The sequence below is a fragment of the Notolepis coatsorum genome (assembly GCF_963971535.1).
Source record: "Notolepis coatsorum genome assembly, chromosome: 8".
NCBI classification, from domain to species: domain Eukaryota; kingdom Metazoa; phylum Chordata; class Actinopteri; order Aulopiformes; family Paralepididae; genus Notolepis; species Notolepis coatsorum.
In genome coordinates, this window is record NC_140172.1 from 115,649,713 (window position 1) to 115,666,061 (window position 16,349).

Genomic DNA, 16,349 nt, shown 5'->3' on the forward strand with positions numbered 1-16,349 from the left:
TATTTTAATATACAGTGTATATATATATTGTAATTATTGTAATATATAAAATTATTGTAATTTATAATAAATTACAATAAGCCATGAACAATATTGGGCTTGCCTTGCATAGCTGTGATCAGCGCACTATAGTGTGTAGAACAAAGCATATCAGTGCTTTGTAAATCATAAAATCACCAATTGGGTAGCCATATCACTGTGCAGGCAGGCTTATAGGAAGTTTGGCTAGCCTACTTTCAGTTTAGCTATAGTAATGTTGGCTAGCCTACTTTCAGTTTAGCTATAGTAATGTGGGCTAGCTTTCACTTTAGCTATAGTAATGTGGGCTAGCCTACTTTCACTTTAGCTATAGTAATGTGGGCTAGCCTACTTTCACTTTAGCTATAGTAATGTTGGCTAGCCTACTTTCACTTTAGCTATAGTAATGTTGGCTAGCCTACTTTCACTTTAGCTAGCCGAGTCTCCAGTGCAAAGATGAAGCCTGCATGTGCTACTAGTGCTCAGAAACAAAATAAAAACATGAACATGTGAAAGTGTGTGGTAGTGAAAGCATTAACCCTTTGTAGTGTGGTAGTGAAAGCCTTAACCCTTTGTAGTGTGGTAGTGAAAGGTTAACCTTCTATAGTGTGGTAGTGAAAGCATTAACCCTTTCTAGTGTGGTAGTGAAATCATTAACCCTTTGTAGTGTGGTAGTGAATGGTTAACCTTCTGTAGTGTGGTAGTGAAAGCATTAACCCTTTCTAGTGTAGTAGTGAAAGGGTTAACCCTTTGTAGTGTGGTAATGAAAGAGTTAACCCTTTGTAGTGTGGTAGTGAAAGGATTAAAGACTTAATCAAGGGGTTCATGGCAAAAAATACCAGAAGAAAGCACTTAGCTTGTGATGTTTGTGGTAATTTCAATTGAAAGGACAGTTCCTGCTGTGCACACAAGCCTAAGCCTATGTTGATGTAACACCTAACTTTTTCTTGACTTATTGTTTAAATAAGTTTTGTCACATTTTGGTCAATTTCATATTCTGTTTACTGATAAGGAGAGAACTCTGTTTTTGTCGCTGTCCATTGACACAGGGTGCTGAATGTTACCACTGTGTACGCAGGTCTACTTGGCTGTAGCCTAGCTTAGTCTTGACTTATTGTTGACGTATTGTCTTATATATATATGAGTTTCACATTCTGTTTACTTATTAGGAGGGCACTCCTTTTACTATTGTGTGTGTGTGTGTGTGTGTGTGTGTGTGTGTGTGTGTGTGTGTGTGTGTGTGTGTGTGTGTGTGTGTGTGTGTGTGTGTGTGTGTGTGTGTGTGTGTGTGTGTGTGTGTGTGTGTGTGTGTGTGTGTGTGTGTGTGTGTGTGTGTGTGTGTGTGTGTGTGTGTGTGTGTGTGTGTGTGTGTGTGTGTGTGTGTGTGTGTGTGCGTGCGTGCGTGCGTGCGTGCGTGCGTGCAGGGGTGTGTGTGTGTGTGTGTGTGTGTGTGTGTCTGTGTCTGTGTGTTAAGTCACCCCTGAACACTACCAATCCCAGTTGTGGAGACATTGGTACAGTTGTGTTTTTGTTAGACACAAATATATATTTCTTATTTTTTAAACCATGATTGTGGTTTTTGTATGTTATTCGTTTTACGCAATGCCCTGTCTTTATCTGGATCCTGAGTCTGAAATAACGTTTATAATTGAATTAAATGTCTACATTTGCCCCTTTCTGAAAGAAAAAAACCCAAAACATTCTGTTCACCATCCTCCAATTACTGTAAATGTCTTGTCATGTGTCTTAATGTGGGTTGTCAAACAGATCAAAGGAGAAGTCACACACTTTGATAAAGTCAGTGCCTATCTCTCACTCCACTCTGAACATTTTTCCTTTCCCTCCCACTCTGCTATTTCTCTACTACCTCCCTTCCTCCCTGCCACTCTTGACACCACAATGTGTCTCATACCTATATCCACAATCTGCTCCTCCAGAACAGATTCAACCCTCCCATGGCAGTTTGCTAGCAACCCGGCTAATCTCTCCTACCCTCCTACAGCCACTAATACACCTGTCACAGTACGGGAGGCTTATGGAATTGTCAATCAGCAGTCAAGAAAGCTGACTTCATTACTGCCTACGCCCATAGTCTAAATCTGCAGCTCCTGGCTCTAACTGAGACCTGGATAACCCCCAATAACTCATCAACACCTGCAGAATTATCTACAAACTATAACTTCACTCACACACCACAACCTTCCAGACGGGGTGGAGGCACTGGCCTCATGACATCTCCTTCATGGGCTACAAACTTAACACCACTCCCAGAACTGTCACTCTCCTCTCTCGAATATCATGCAGTATCTGTCTCTAATCCTTTCAATCTCACCATTGTTACACTCTATCACCCTCCAGGTCCGCTCGATCACTTCACAGATGAGCTGGACATGCTTCTAAGCTCCTTACCGGAATATGGTACCCCTCTCCTTCTATTGGGCGACTTCAACCTGCCTGACTCATCTCAGTCAGTCATAGTGGTCTCCCTCCTACAATCGTTTGACCTGACTCCCACTGGCATGCCTCCCACCTACAAAGCAGGCAACTCCTTGGATCTCATATTTTCCCCTTAACTCAGCATCATTAACACCACGGTAACTCCCCTACATGTATCTGACCATTCCTTCATATCCTTCTCACTAACTCTCATGCTTAACTGAAAGGTCTTCACCCCAACTCAAACCGTCTCACTCAGACGCAACCTGCCCTCCCTATCCCCCTCCACCCTCTCCTCTGACATACTATCCGCTCTACCTTTGAGTGACACCTTCTCTGCTCTCTCCACAGAGATGGCAACGTCCACCCTCCTCTCAGCCCTTGCAACCTCCTTCGACAAGCTCTGTCCCCTCGTTGAGAAACCTGGCCGCCGTTCCCCACCCAGTCCATGGCTGACAGATCCAGTGAGAGAACAAAGACACGTCCTGAGAGCGGCTGAGAGGAAGTATAGAAAGTCACGCCTCACTGCTGACTTCGACACATATCACAACCTCTTGTTAACATTCTCCAAAACCATTACTAATGCCAAAGCTTCTTTCTTTCACCATAGGATCGAGGCCTCTGCCAAGAATCTTCGCAAACTGCATGTTACCATGTCCTCCCTCCTCACTCCCCCCCCCCCCCACCCCCTCCTCCCTCATATTTCTCTGCCGAAGACTTCACGATCTTCTTTGAGGAAAAAGTGGAGAACATCCGCAGCTCCTTCTCCCAAACCCCACCCATTCCAAATGCTGAATCGAGAACCTCATCCTTCACTCTGTCATCTTTCTCTCCCATTACAGAAGCCGAGACCCTGACACTGGTAACGTCGAACCGCCCGACTACATGCCAGCTGGACCAGCTACCATCCCCACTCCTCTAGAGTAGACCATAGCACCAGACATCCTCCCATTCCTAACTGCAACCATCAACTCCTCACTCAACTCGGGGGTGGTCCCCAAGTCTCTAAAACAAGCCAGAGTCACGCCACTCATAAAAAAACCAACCCTGAACCCCACCGTCATAGGCAACTACCGTCCTGTCTCTCTTCTCTCCTTCCTTTCTAAAACACTTGAACGTGCTGTATCCAACCAACTTACTGCTTATCTCTTACAGAATGACCTCCTAGACCCTAATCAGTCTGGCTTCCGGACTGGCCACTCCACAGAAACGGCCCTCATTGCGGTCACAGAGGCACTTCACTTAGCAAAAGCGAAAGGCCTCTCCTCTGTCCTGATTCTCCTAGATATATCTGCAGCCTTCGACACAGTCAACCATCACATCCTCCTCGCGGCCCTCGCAGGAATGGGAGTGGCTGGCTCTGCGCTGACATGGCTGACATCATACCTCAATGACCGCTCCTACCAAGTGTCATGGAGAGGGACCCTGTCGGCCACCCGCCCCCTGCGGACGGGTGTCCTCCAGGGCTCGGTTCTAGGACCCCTTCTATTCTCCCTCTACACTAAATCACTGGGTAACATTATCACGTCTCATGGCTTCTCCTATCATTGTTATGCCGACGATACTCAACTCTTCCTCTCCTTCCCTCCCTCGGATATCCACGTCTCTGAGCGGATCTCGGCCTGTCTGTCCGACATCTCCGCCTGGATGAAGACCAACCACCTCAAACTGAACCTAAGCTAAACAGAATTGCTCCACCTGCCGGCCAAATCCCCCCCCCTGACCGACCTTTCCATCACAGTCGAGAATGCAGCTGTGACCGCGTGTCCGACCGCCCAGAACCTTGGTGTTGTCCTGGACGACCAGTTGAACTTCTCTGCTCACATCGCAGCAACAACCAGAACCTGCAGATTCCTCCTGAGCAACGTCAGAAGGATCCGCCCCTTCGTGAGAAAAGAAGCCACCCAACTCCTCGTCCAATCAACAGTCATCTCCCGCCTCGACTACTGCAACGCACTGCTCGCTGGCCTCCCGGCCACTGCCACTAAGCCTCTTCAACTCATTCAGAACGCAGCGGCCCGCCTGATCTCAAACCTACCGAAGTCGGCCCAGGAAGGGGAACTATGTGAGAATGCTCTTCATCGACTACAGCTCGGCATTCAATACCATAGTCCCCTCCAAACTCAGGGACCTGGGCTTGAACTATGACCTCTGCCAGTGGGTCTTGGACTTCCTGACGGGCAGACCCCAGGTGGTGAGAGCAGGCAACTGCACCTCCTCATCCATCACCCTCAACATAGGGGCCCCCCAGGGCTGTGTTCTGAGTCCCCTCCTCTACTCCCTGTACACACACGACTGTGTGGCTCAGCGGAGTAACAACACAATCATCAAATTTGCTGATGACACAGTAGTGGTGGGCCTGATCTCTGCAAATGACGAGAGGGCCTACCTGGAAGAGGTCAAGGTCCTGGCGGGATGGTGCCAGGAGAACAGCCTCTCCCTGAACATCAGCAAAACAAAGGAGATGATTGTGGACTTCAGGAGGTCGGGGGTCAAGGACTACAGCCCCCTCAGCATCGACGGGGCACCGGTTGAGAGAGTGAACAGCTTTAAGTACCTCAGAGCCCACATATCCGAGGACTTGACATGGACCACACACATTGACAGTGTTGTGAAGAAGGCACGACAACGCCTCTACTTCCTCAGGCGCCTAAGGAAGTTCCAAGTCAGTCAGAAGATCCTTAAGAACTTCTACTCATGTACAATAGAGAGCATCCTGACTGGCGACATCACCTCCTGGTTTGGGAATAGCACTGCACAAGACCGAAGCAGACTACAAAGAGTGACACGTTCAGCCGAACGCACAATTGGAGGGGGGCTCCCCACCCTCCAGAACATTTACAACAAGCGGTGCAGGGGTAAGGCTAAGAGAATCATCAAGGACTCCAGCCACCCGAACAACTGCCTCTTTGAACTGCTGCGGTCAGGCAAGCGATACCGGAGTCTCAAGGCGAGCACAGAAAGACTCAGAAGAAGCTTCTATCCCCAGGCCATCAGGCTGCTCAACGAACAATAAACACTATACAACAACCATCAAATGCACACAGCACACACATCCACACGCACACACTCACTTTAAACAAACAACACACTGCAGCACCCACTCTCCACACTTTAGATCACCTAAACACACTTTATATTTATTGATAAAGGATTTGCACTACAACTCGTACACCTTACTGTAAATTGTACCTAAATTGTACCTCATCCCATTTCTGCTTTGCACTATATAGTATTGTATATTAGTACACTGCATAGTATATTGTATATTATATGGTAACTCAGTTACGTCTATTTTGCATCGAACATTGTACATATGTCTATACTGAACACTGTGACCTAATTTTTTACTTCTAATTTACATGCTATACTATGTTATTTCATACTTATCTTGTCTAGCACAGTCTCTGGAGCGTAACAGTAAGAAGCATTTTGTATAAAAGTATTCTGTACTTCTGTATGACAACTATTAAAGAAACTTGAAACTTGAAACTTGTCACCCCACTTCTTAGGGACCTGCACTTGCTACCCATTGCTGCACGAATCCGCTTCAAGGCCCTCGACCTAGCATACCGTGCGACAAAGGGAACCGCTCCCGCCTACCTCCGGTCAATGGTCTCTAATTACACACCCTCAAGACCCCTACGCTCTGCATCTTCTGGCTGCCTCAGACCTACTCCTATCCAAGCTCCGGGAGGGTCATCAAAGAGAAGTCGCCTATTCTCAGTCCTTGCCCCACAATGGTGGAATGAACTACCCACCCCAGTTAGGACAGCCGAAACCCGTCCAATCTTTCGCCGTCGACTAAAGACGCACTTCTTCAACCATTATCTGAATTAAAAATATATATATATATCTAACCCTAACTAAACTTACTGTCATGCACTTGTCCTAATAAACTAACCTACACTCAGGGCCGCCTCAGGGGGTGTGCGAGCAGTGCGGTCGCACAGGGCCTCGCGGGAAGGGGGGCCTCGCACAAAAAAAAACAAAAAAAAATAAAAAAAATATATTATTTATTTATTATTTTCTTTATTTTTTTCTTTATTTTTTTTTGCAAGGCCCCCCTTCCCGCGAGGCCCTTTTTCATCACATACCTAAAATCTAGTTTAGCTTATATGCTTATATATTTCACATTAGACACGTTTGTAGAATGTTCCTGGCTCTGCGTCTCTGCAGCAGACATACTCACTATTGGAGCTCTGGGGCTCTGCAGCAGACATACTATTGGTTTCAACGAAGGGAGGGGTTACATCATGTGTAAGCCGGCGTCCGTCAGCTGCGTTTGACTATTTCGCGCGTGCAGCTTTGGAGGTTATGCTTAGTTATGCCAGCCAAAACGAAGAGGACGGTCATTCGGCAGATGGACTGAAGATGAAAGTTGTTGCATGTTAGACAGTTCAGTCAGGCTAGCCATCCCGGCTAAAGGCAGGGACAGCTAGTTAGCTTTAGCTACGTTATAATATTGAGTGCTAATGTGTGGTTCAGTCGGGATAGCCATGATGATGTCGGCTAGTAGCTAGCTTAGCTAAAGGCTAACTAGCGTTAGCTAACCTAGAGAGAGCGCGTGCAGCATTGTTATGCCAAGATGAAGAGGACGGTCATTCGGCAGATGAACTTCGTCAACTCCACGCGGTTGTCTCCATCCTCTTGGACGTTTGGTGAGTTTTTAATGCACTCTATTCTATTCCCGCTGTGGATATATCTCTCTCTCTCTCTCTGGAGCCAAATGGGCCGGCTAGCTGTTGTAGTAGCTAACGGTGTGTGGCCTGGTGTCAGCACCTATATACCTACATATATTGTGGGACAGGTGGCGAAATCTTTCATTTTATGTCACCTAGATTATTGTGCACCAGTATGGTCCTCTGCATCCAAAGGTCAACTAAAGAAATTGCAAACTGCCCAGAACAGAGCTGCACGGTTAGTTTTACATTGTTCCATGAGAACAAACACCATCACTATGCACCGGCAACTCTCATGGTTAACGGTAGAGAATAGGCTGGTTTTCAACACAGTTAAATTTTTCAGGAACACTGTCTTTTCGTCTCAACCTGTTTTCTTATACAAACAAATTGTCAGATGCAGTCAGGTTCATTCTTATTTTACTAGGTCAGCTGATGATGAACAGATTATGTTACCACGTCCAAAATCAAATGCTTTAAAGAGGACTGTTGTTTATCGTGCCATCAATCATTGGAATAACTGCCCACCGAACATAAGTAAATTGAATAGTAAAGTGTCTTTCAAATACCACCTGAGAATGCACTACTTAAATATGTGAGCAAAATATTCTGATGTTGATAATGATGTCTACAATGTTTTACTGTTTTTAGACAATGTTACAATGTTTTTAGATAATGATGTCTACAATGTTTTACTGTTTTTAGATTATCATTGTTAATTGTGATTGTCATATGTATCTTATGTTGTTATGTTTTGTGTTTTGTGTTGTCTTTCTATGTGGACCCCAGGAAGACTAGCTCGCCACTTAGGTGACAGCTAATGGGGATCCTTTTTAAACAATAAACAATAAACCTGGTGCGAGGGAGGTGAGCTTGGTGTTTCATTATGAGAATATCTCCATGCTCAAGTCGGCTATAGTCCGCAAGGGACTTGTTGCCGGCACCGCTATGGTAAACACCACTCTGTAGTGGGACGTGTATTGTCTTCTTTTTCCCTTCTCTCTTCGGATGAGAAGAGGAAAACACAGCGGCTGTCTGAAGTGTTGGCCTGTATTGCTTTTCTCACGTTGTACAGCTTTTCAGTGGTAGCCGCATAGCTTGCTTCTGCGTTAGCTAGTGGTTAGCGATAGCCGGGTTGAGCTAACTGTTAGCCAGTTAGCTGTTTAGCTACGACGTTAGCTGCTCATTTTCGCTCGGCTGGGAACGTTAGCTTGATGCTATCAGTTAGCCTAGAGTTAGCTGTTAGCTTGTGCTACGACCATTGACATTAGCCGTGAGAATAGCAGGCCCTGGCACTCTGACTACGACATCATCTTTGACAGAAGATGTAGTCGGGCCTGCACCATGACAAGGCCCCGGCCATAGCTTCTTTTTGTCCCGCCAGCGAGAGGCCTTTCGTCAACGTGGAGACCTGTGTTGCGGCCTTTCGCCCTGCGTTCCTTGGTGCAGGTAAGATGTCCATTGGACATTACCCCACTCTTCCTTCCTTCCCCTCCCGAATGTTTTGTTAATAACAATGTTTTTTTCCAGGCAAAACATGTTACTTCACAACATTTGGAGATACGACATGTGCTGTGTGTGAATTGTCTTGGTCGTTTGTGTAGCTTGGGTAGCGTTGGCCAAAGCTGTGTGTGGCCTGGTGTCAGTACCTGGCTACTCTATTTGCAGTTAGCCTATTTAGCTGATGTCGGCCATTGGCTCCTTGCTACTTTGTTTTCTCTGGTATAGACTCTCTTCTCTTTGGATTTAAGTGTTGATCTTTGTCCTTTTGGATCTATGTATATTCATGTTGCCTTTGTGAAGTTATATTTTCCTTCTGTTTTGTTCTTCCATTAAAAGTTGAATATCCTTTAGGGGCTCATCTTTGCTTATCTCTCTCATACATGCTCTCTCTCTAACACACACACACACACACAGACATGCTCTCTCTCTCTAACACACAAACACACATGCTCTCTCTCTCTCTCTCTCTTTCTAACACACACAGTCTGCCTATGGCAGCCTTTCTCGATGGCTAGGCTGTGCTCGCTGAGTCTGTACCTAGTCAAGGATCTTCAGTCACAGTGCTCAGGTATTCTGCCACTGTGTACTCTCTGTTTAGGGCCAAATAGCATTTCAATTTGCTCTGGTTTTGGGTTGTTTCTTTCCAATGTGTGGCTCTCTCTCTCTCTCTCTCTCTCTCTGGCCTTGCTCTGGTGGAGGGTCAGGGGCATTGCCGGGTCTGTGCAGCGATAACACTGTATATTGACTGTAGAACGGGAGCTCTCTCTCGCTCTCTCTCTTGCTATATGTTGACTGTATCATGCCCAGCCTGGGGCAGCGCTATTATTTAAGAATATGTTGACTGTATGACAGGGCCTCGCATTTCTCCCAGGCGGCCCTGCCTACACTGTAGCACTCAACACTTTGATGAACATTGTTACTCAGCTGATAGAGTTGTGCCCTTCCTGATGACTTGTCGTACAGCACTTGTAAGTCGCTTTGGATAAAAGCGTCAGCTAAATGACTAAATGTAAATGTAAAGTCAAACACAAACCCAGGGTCCTGTCGTCAAAACGCTGACATCCTCTTGAGAAGCAAATGCTACTGGCAGACATCATCCTTGAGTCATGAAAACTATTAGCACATAATATTTAATATTTCAGAGTTTGAAAACTGAGTTTTACCTCAGAACTGTTTGCAGATTAGTAAACAAAGAACAACTGTGTATTGTGTGCACAAAAGTCTAGATCCCGAATGTGACAGATCATGTCGTGCAGTTGACATACAGCATACTTAAGCATTACATCACACATGCAGGAGTGTGTTATAAGAATTAGATCATGCCTAGGGGTGGTTGTTAGGCCCGAGGCACAGCCGGGGGTCGTTAGACCCCCCTAGGCATGATCTAATTCTTATAACACATGACTACAAGTGGTGTAATGTCTTTTATACAATAGCCGAATTCATCCAACCTTATTGCTATACAATATACACACATTAATTAAAGCATAATGGAGATTTATTCACAAAACCATCCACGGAAAAAGTAGTTAAGAAAAAGAAAAAAAAATTGCCTCCGTGTCTAGAAGCAGCTGGGAGGTGCGGTGCTTTAAAGCATGCCATCTAACAGTGAAGTTAGCGGTTGTTATTTGATTGATTGATTGAAAATTATATTAACAGATTGCAGAATGGGTACAATACAGTACAGCTCAATACACACAATTGTTAAGGGGATGCAGACCAGAGAAAGACTTTCGTCTTGTTTACATCAGGGTCCCCCATTTTCAATGCATCATAACATATATGACATACAGATAGTGCTACATCTATACATTTTGCTTCAAAGCATGCCATCTAACAGTGAAGTTAGCGGTTGTTATTTGATTGATTGATTGATGGAAAATTGTATTAACAGTGAAATGACAGTGTCCTTTTGAAGGAGAGGAGGTTCTACAACAAATGCATCGACAGCTCAATAAAACACACAATTGTTAAGGGGATGCAGACCAGAGAAAGACTTTCGTCTTGTTTACATCAGGGTCCCCCATTTTCAATGCATCATAACATATATGACATACAGATAGACAGTGCTACATCTATACATAGGTTGCTTCAAAGCATGCCATCTAACAGTGAAGTTAGCGGTTGTTATTTGATTGATTGATTGATTGATTGATTGAAAATTGTATTAACAGTGAAATGACAGTGTCCTTTTGAATGAGAGGAGGTTCTACAACGAATGCATCTACAGCTCAATACACACAATTGTTAAGGGGATGCAGACCAGAGAAAGTCTTTCGTCTTGTTTACAGTACACTTCCCGCGATTTATATTTTGACCAACCAATGACATAATCGAACATTGTGTAAGCAACTAACACATTCCACGTGACAGAATCATTTTTGAATGAGTCGTTATGATGATATCAATATATCCATTCATAAAGATTATTGTCCGCCATCTTGGTTTCATTCCTAAAAACACGAACGGCGGAGTGATTCGGAAACCAAGTAATTTGGTTGTGGGCGGGTTCTGGGATCACATGGAGTGTGTTATGAGAAATAACAACGTCTGAAAGAAGTGTTTCAGCCAATCAGAATCAAGAAATGTGCATGCCATTGTATAAGGCCAATTTGTGCAAGATCCTCCACAAAACAGCATTTTGGTGTGGAAAGGCATTGTATACGTTGCAATACAAGTCATTTTCATACAGGTATAGCCTGTGTTGGCCCTCTTGGGAAATGTAAGTTTCAGCAGCCATCGATTGTCTCCTCTCCGAGAAAATAGATTCCGGGCCATCTCTGGAGTCAACAGAGAACATTTCCCAATCTCTGCAGAAGCCATTCAGTGTAACTGCAGTTATCGACTGATGGGACCCCATGATCATTGTCAAGTGGAATGATCCTGTTTTATCTTAGAAGGCACTGCCGGCCATTAGGATCTCACAAGCCATATTGAACTGGTGCTGGTGGTCGGAGACAAAATGGTCTGATCCCATTTCCACCACCAGGGTAATATAATGTCAAATGAATGGATACATCCGATGCCTTCCAGATTGAAATTAATTAGCATGTAACCTAAGTGTCTTCAGCACGGCGGATTTCCATAAGTAATTTCCATTGGCCTTAAGGGCAAAGCTAGAGGCCGTCAGTGTGCTTGTAATGACTTAATTAAAGTTTAATTAAGAAGAGCTCATTTGAAGTGAAGAAAATCACTACTGACACACTAAAAAAAGAGGCTGTTGTATTCCCATCCTCATGAGTGTTATATCCATGCTAGTATATTAGATTAGATTAAAATGCATTGTCATTATACAGCACAAGTACAGTACAACGAAAATAAGTTTGGCATCCAACCAGAGTGCAAATGTAACAGTAAATTGCAATAATAATACACAGTACACTGTACAGGTGATTCAACTGGGTATAACATATAAATTAGTACTACTGAGTGTAGTGCAAATCAGATGTATATACAGAGTTGTAATATAATATGTACAGTGATCCAGGTATAAAGACAGTATGGTAGCTGGCCAGCAGCGTAACTAGTAAAAGTTGGTAAGGGTTATGTACATAGATATAGTATCTACAGATATGTAAAAGGATTGTGTGCAGGTATATATATACAAATATATATATATCAAGTTTCAAGTTTCTTTAATAGTTGTCATACAGAAGTACAGAATACTTTTATACAAAATGCTTCTTACTGTTTCGCTCCAGAGACTGTGTTAGACAAGATAAGTATGAAATAAAATAGTATAGCATGTAAAATAGAAGTAAAAATAGAGGTCACAGTGTTCAGTATAGACATATGTACAATGTTCGATGCAGAATAGAAGTAACTGAGTTACCATACAATATACAATATACTATGCAATGTACTAATATACAATACTATATAGTGCAGAGCAGAAATGGGATGAGGTACAATTTAGGTACAATTTACAGTAAGGTGTACGAGTTGTAGTGCAAATCCTTTACCAATAAATATAAAGTGTAAAGTGTGTTTAGGTGTTCTAAAGTGTGTAAAGTGGGTGCTGCAGTGAGTTGTTTGTTTAAAGTGAGTGTGTGCGTGTGGATGTGTGTGCTGTGTGCATTTGATGGTTGTTGCATAGTGTTTATTGTTCGTTGAGCAGCCTGATGGCCTGGGGATAGAAGCTTCTTCTGAGTCTTTCTGTGCTCGCCTTAAGACTCCGGTATCGCTTGCCTGACCGCAGCAGTTCAAAGAGGCAGTTGTTCGGGTGGCTGGAGTCCTTGATGATTCTCTTAGCCTTCCCCCTGTACCGCTTGTTGTAAATGTTCTGGAGGGTGGGAAGCCCCCCTCCAATTGTGCGTTCGGCTGAACGTGTCACTCTTTGTAGTCTGCTACGGTCTTGTGCAGTGCTATTCCCAAACCAGGAGGTGATGTTGCCAGTCAGGATGCTCTCGATTGTACATGAGTAGAAGTTCCTAAGGATCTTCTGACTGACTTGGAACTTCCTTAGGCGCCTGAGGAAGTAGAGGCGTTGTCGTGCCTTCTTCACAACACTGTCAATGTGTGTGGTCCATGTCAAGTCCTCGGATATGTGGGCTTCGAGGTACTTGAAACTGTTCACTCTCTCAACCGGTGCCCCGTCGATGCTGAGGGGGCTGTAGTCCTTGACCCCCGACCTCCTGAAGTCCACAATCATCTCTTTTGTTTTGCTGACATTCAGGGAGAGGCAGTTCTCCTGACACCACTGTGACAGATTCTCTACCTCTTCCAGGTAGGCCCTCTCGTCGTTGGCAGAGATCAGGCCCACCACTACTGTGTCATCAGCAAATTTGATGATTGTGTTGTTGTTCCGCTGTGCCACGCAGTCATGTGTGTACAGGGAGTAGTGGAGGGGGCTCAGAACACAGCCCTGGGGGGCCCCTATGTTGAGCGTGATGGATGAGGAGGTGCAGTTGCCTGCTCTTACCACCTGGGGTCTGCCCGTCAGGAAGTCCAAGACCCACTGGCAGAGGTCATAGTTCAAGCCCAGGTCCCTGAGCCTGGCTATGAGTTTGGAGGGGACTATGGTATTGAATGCTGAGCTGTAGTCAATGAACAGCATTCTCACATAGTTCCCCTGCCTCTTGTCCAGGTGTGATGCTGCTGTGTGCAGCACATGGGCTATGGCATCCTCCGTGGATCTGTTAGGGCGGTATGCAAATTGCAGGGGGTCCAGGTTGATGGGGAGGGAGGAACAGATGTAGCCCTTCACTAGCTTCTCAAAGCACTTCATGGCTATGGAGGTGAGGGCTACAGGGCGGTAGTCGTTGAGGCAAGCGGGCGTAGATTTTTTGGGTACAGGGATGATGGTGGACTTCTTCAGACAGGTGGGGATGACAGCCTGTTCTAAGGACAGGTTAAAGATGTCAATGAATACCGGGGCCAGTTGGTCGGCACAGACTTTTAGGACGCGGCCGGGGATGCCGTCCGGTCCTGCTACCTTCCTGATATTCACTTTTTTAAAGGTCCGCCTCACCTCATGCTTTGTTACCCTGAACACTGAGTCTCCATCAGCAGACCTGTATACTGTATATATAGACAGGTGTGGATAGATATATGAGATAGATATGAGAATACATATACATGGTATATTAGTCGTCTATGTCAATTGACTTGATTTAGCTGCATTCATGTCGGACAGCATCCACACCACAACATGGCAAAGCCTCTAAAGATCTTGTTGAAGACGTGCTTTATAATCAGCATAGCATAAAAGGTTAATTATCAAATCACAAATGTATGATATGTCTTTTTTATATGGAATCCCATGGCTGCTACCCATCCATTATGGATATATCTAGGGAGCTTGTCTTTTAGTTTTGTTGTTTTTACAGCGTGCACAATCAGATATTTCTCTTTTTTGTTTTGACTGTGTTGACTTTACTCTCTAAAGCTGATGAATAAATGTCATCTGAGTCGTTCCTCTGGAAAGCAAATCATGTGCATTTGTTCAAAACAGCAGCAACTACTCTCAGTCCTCTGAGCCAATAAGGATTTTAATTTCACTAATGCTTCAGATAAATAGGATCCATAATCCGGTCTATGAGACAAACTCTTACAGGGTTTTATATGAATGTCACATGAATGTTAAACATCACTCATGACATTTATGAATATCACAAAGTATTTTTCTGGGAAAGTGTCCGTCACAGTTATTTATTTTGTTTAATATCACTCATTTGTGCATGAAACATATTTTCCATGAAACATATTTCACATACTTGCCTTGACTACTGCAATACACTCCTTGTTGGTCTACCGACCACTGCCACCAAACCACTTCAACTAATTTAGAACACAGCCGCCTGCCCACCAAACGCAGCCCCATGTTACCCAACTTCTTAAGGCCCTGCACTCAGGGCCGCCTGGGAGAAATGCAAGGCCCTGTGCGAGATTTAAACGCGAGCCCCCCCCCCCCCCCCCCCCCCCCCGCCAAAAGGTTAAAAAAAAAATATATATATATATATATATATATATATATATATAATTTTTTTTTTTTCATACAGTCAACATATTCTTAAATAATAGCGCTCCCCGAGGCTGGGCATGATACAGTCAACATATAGCAAGAGAGAGAGCGAGAGAGAGCTCCCATTCTACAGTCAATATACAGTGTACAGAGAGAGAGAGAGAGAGACACACATTGGAAAGAAATTGAAATGCTATTTGGCCCTAAACAGAGAGTACACAGTGGCAGAATACCTGAGCACTGTGACTGAAGATCCTTGACTAGGTACAGACTCAGCGAGCACAGCCTAGCCATCGAGAAAGGCCGCCATAGGCAGACTGTGTGTGTTAGAAAGAGAGAGAGAGAGAGCATGTGTGTTTGTCGTGTGTGTGTGTGTTAGAGAGAGAGCATGTATGAGAGAGATAAGCAAAGATATTCAACTTTTAATGGAAGAACAAAACAGAAGGAAAAGATAACTTCACAAAGGCAACATGAATATACATAGATCCAAAAGGACAAAGATCAACACTTAAATCCAAAGAGAAGAGGGTCTATACCAGAGAAAACAAAGCAGCAAGGAGCCAATGGCTGACATCAGCTAAATAGGCTAGCCAGGTACTGACACCAGGCCACACACAGCTTTGGCCAACGGCCCAACGCTACCCAAGCTACACAAACGACCAAGACAATTCACACACAGCACATGTCGTATCTCCAAATGTTGTGAAGTAACATATGTTTTGCCTGGAAAAAAACATCGTTATTAACAAAACATTCGGGAGGGGAAGGAAGGAAGAGTGGGGTAATGTCATTACATTTTCATTCATCTTACCTGCACCAAGGAACGCAGGGCGAAAGGCCACAACACAGGTCTCCACGTTGACGAAAGGCCTCTCGCTGGCGGGACAAAAAGAAGCTATGGCCGGGGCCTTGTCATGGTGCAGGCCCGACTACATCTTCTGTCAAAGATGATGTCGTAGTCAGAGTGCCAGAACCCCCTGCTATTCTCACGGCTAATGTCAATGGTCGTAGCACAAGCTAACAGCTAACTCTAGGCTAACTGATAGCATCAAACTAACGTTCCCAGCCGAGTGCAGCCGGCAGCTAACGTCGTAGCTAAACAGCTAACTGGCTAACAGTTAGCTCAACCCGGCTATCGCTAACCATTAGCTAACGCAGAAGCAAGCTATGCGGCTACCACTGAAAAACTGTACAACATGAGAAAAGCAATACAGGTGCTGACACCAGGCCACACACCGTTAGCTACT